Source organism: Leucoraja erinacea, chromosome 35, assembly GCF_028641065.1.
Source record: "Leucoraja erinacea ecotype New England chromosome 35, Leri_hhj_1, whole genome shotgun sequence".
Taxonomy (NCBI): Eukaryota; Metazoa; Chordata; class Chondrichthyes; order Rajiformes; family Rajidae; genus Leucoraja; species Leucoraja erinaceus.
This window is the reverse complement of record NC_073411.1, coordinates 15,554,980-15,558,663: the sequence shown is the minus strand read 5'-3', so window position 1 is coordinate 15,558,663 and position 3,684 is coordinate 15,554,980. Positions and strand designations below refer to the sequence as shown.

Below are 3,684 nucleotides of genomic sequence, written 5' to 3'. Positions count from 1 at the left end.
TAAACCCTAACCCTAACTCTAAACCCTAGCAACTCTAAACCCTAGCAACTCTAACCCTAACCTAGCAACTCTAAACCCTAGCAACTCTAAACCCTAGCAACTCTAAACCCTAGCAACTCTAAACCCTAGCAACTAAACCCTAACCCTAAACCCTAACCCTAAACCCTAGCAACCTAAACCCTAACAACTCTAAACCCTAACCAACTCTAAACCCTAGCACCCTCTAAACCCTAGCCTACTCTAAACCCTAGCAACTCTACACCCTAGCAACTCTAAACCCTAGCAACTCTAAACCCTAGCAACTCTAAACCCTAGCAACGCTAAACCCTAGCAACTCCCTAGCAACTCTAAACCCTAGCAACTCTAAACCCTAGCAACCCTAAACCCTAACAACTCTAAACCCTAGCAACTCTAAACCCTAGCAACTCTAAACCCTAGCAACTCTAAACCCTAGCAAAACTAAACCCTAGCAACTCTAAACCCTAACAAACCCTAGCAACTCTAAACCCTCTAAACCCTAGCAACTCTAAACCCTAGCAACTCTAAACCCTAGCAACTCTAAACCCTAGCAACTCTAAACCCTAACAACTCTAAACCCTAGCAACTCTAAACCCTAGCAACTCTAAACCCTAAACCCTAGCAACTCTAAAACCTAGCAACTCTAAACCCTAGCAACTCTAAACCCTAGCAACTCTAAACCCTAGCAACTCTAAACCCTAGCAACTCTAAACCCTAGCAACTCTAAACCCCTAGCAACCTAAACCCTAGCAACTCTAACCCTAGCAACTCTAAACCCTAGCAACTCTAAACCCTAGCAACTCTAAACCCTAGCAACTCTAAACCCTAGCAACTCTAAACCCTAGCAACCTAAACCCTAGCAACTCTAAACCCTAGCAACTCTAAACCCTAGCAACTCTAAACCCTAGCAACTCTAAACCCCTAACAACTCTAAAACCCTAACCCTAGCAACTCTAAACCCTAGCAACTCTAAACCCTAGCCCTAGCGGCCCTACAACAGTTCCGGCGATACAACAGTTCGGCGATACAACAGTTCGGCGATACAACAGTTCGGCGATACAACAGTTCGGCGATACAACAGTTCGGCGATACAACAGTTCGGCGAACAACAGTTCGGCGATACAACAGTTCGGCGATACAACAGTTCGGCGATACAACAGTTCGGCGATACAACAGTTCGGCGATACAACAGTTCCTAGCGATACAACAGTTCGGCGATACAACAGTTCGGCGATACAACAGTTCGGCGATACAACAGTTCGGCGATACAACAGTTCGGCGATACAACAGTTCGGCGATACAACAGTTCGGCGATACAACAGTTCGGCGATACAACAGTTCGGCGATACAACAGTTCGGGGATACAACAGTTCGGCGATACAACAGTTCGGCGATACAACAGTTCGGCGATACAACAGTTCGGCGATACAACAGTTCGGCGATACAACAGTTCGGCGATACAACAGTTCGGCGATACAACAGTTCGGCGATACAACAGTTCGGCGATACAACAGTTCGGCGATACAACAGTTCGGCGATACAACAGTTCGGCGATACAACAGTTCGGCGATACAACAGTTCGGCGATACAACAGTTCGGCGATACAACAGTTCGGGGATACAACAGTTCGGGGATACAACAGTTCGGGGATACAACAGTTCGGGGATACAACAATCACTGATGGTTTGAATCCACTCAACATTCCGTTTTACACCTTTAACCACAAATATGTACTTGGATCACCAAGTTGAATACCCATCTATCAGGTAATGAAGGAGATTGGGCACATTTTGGATGGGGACATTTTGGATGGGCACTACAGGTTCTTGGCGCCTCGACCATAATTAGAAACACGTAGCAGGTTAATGAATAGAGCACAGGGCGACAAAAGTATACATTCTCTAAAATGAACACTCAGACACCTGGATAGTGCCTAGAGAAATATCTCCAGGAAGGCCCACTTCAAGTGACCACAGCACTGAATCCTGCAAGTTATCAGAATACATCGACTTAATCAACAGGCTCAGCAACACCCCAGCTAAACCAAACACTGTTCTGTGACTGCCACCTGCTGCTGTATAACATGGGCATCAATGCCTGTACACCAACAGGAGCATACAGGACGTTCAGAATATCTAGTGAAAACACACCCATGCCTCGCACATTGCTTTCAATGAAAACATCCTTTGAATTACATCAGCGACAAACCAAAGTAACAGGGATGGGGGAAGAAGTTTGCCCCAGCACATGCCAACATTGGCAGATTGGGAGAAAACTCACTAACCCTAGAAGATCTTTCTACCAGCATACAGCCCAGTCTTTTGAGACTCTGGGTGGAAACTAACAGGAACTGTTCACTCCTTATAGGAAGACAGGCTAGGAAATGGTGCCACTGCAGATGTATCCAAATCAGAGATTTAAACCAACTGCAAAAACTACAGTAATTTGAAGGGCAGCATTAATAAAAAGTGAGACTTAGCCACAATATTAAACTCCACATTCCCTGTATCAGGAGCCAACTACAACCAGGGAACATGGCTCTGCCCAAAGACAAAGTGCTGGAGGCATTCAGCAGTTCAGGCACAATCTGCCTGACTGCAAGTGGAATGGACAGATGACACCTCAGGTCAGCAACCTTCCTCAGACTGATGAAAGAGAGTGAAAAGAGGCAGAGGCACACAGGACAAAGCCAGCAAGGAAATAGGTGGTACGTGTGAGCAGGGATGAACATATGGATGGAGTGAGTGCCAAGGGCTCAAGGTGAAAGGGACAACATGCCAAATAAGGAGAGAACGGAAATATGAAACTAGGAGAGATGGGTGGAAGGGATAGAGGGAATATGGAACTGTTTGAGAAATGAGCGTACAAGGACTAGTTAGTTGTTATTACTTAGTTATTCCTATTTGGTGGTATTTAGTTATGGTTAGTTTAGTTAGTTAGTTAGTTAGTTAGTTAGTAGTTAGTTAGTTAGTTTAGTTAGTTAGTTAGTTAGTTAGTTATTTTTATTATGGTTAGTTAGTTAATGAAGGGAAGTATGCTCATCTCGCAACTGTCCCATATTTCCCTTTTACCTTCCAACCCCACCTCACCCTGGTTTGACATTTCACAGTTCTTGTCCTTATCCAACATGTTAGATCACTTTCACCTTCAGCCTTTGGCACTTACTCCATCCATTTGCCCATCACCCACTCACCTGTAATCCACCCATCACTTGTCAGGTAGTGCCCAACCCCCACCTCATTTCCAGCTCTCCCCCGTATTTCAGACTGAGAGCTCCTGACCCGATTAGTCATCTGTCCATTCCTTCAGGGGTTGTCAAACCCACCAAGTTCCTCCAGCACTGTGTATGTACTCACGATTCAAGCATGGGGTGGCTCGTGTTGCAAAAATTAAAGGGTATGTTTGCAACACGAGGAATTTCATTTACCAGACACTCATACCAATAAAAAGCAACAGAACAAAGTTCAAACTCTTCCCTTCTTTGGTCTCCCGTGGTCTGGGGCCTCAGGCCTTCCGTTGATGGGACGATCTTGACTCCTGTAGCAGGCGGTCGGGCCGTCCGTGTCGGGGGTCCTGCACCGGGGGTTGAATCCCAGCTCACTCGGTGTCTAGTCGAACCTTTTGCGTTCTTTGGAGCTTCCCGACATCGGTCTCTACCAGAGACTG

The 3,684-nt window shown here is 45.9% G+C and overlaps 1 long non-coding RNA gene across 1 annotated transcript; it reads right to left on the bottom strand.

Moving 5' to 3' along the window:
* Window positions 1-514: 514 nt before the first annotated feature.
* Window positions 515-939, bottom strand: LOC129713442 (uncharacterized). Its single transcript, XR_008726242.1, has 3 exons — window positions 868-939; window positions 653-741; window positions 515-581 (listed from the first exon to the last, which is right to left on the bottom strand). It is a non-coding gene; the product is annotated as an uncharacterized LOC129713442 (long non-coding RNA).
* Between the last annotated feature and the right edge of the window lie 2,745 nt (window positions 940-3,684).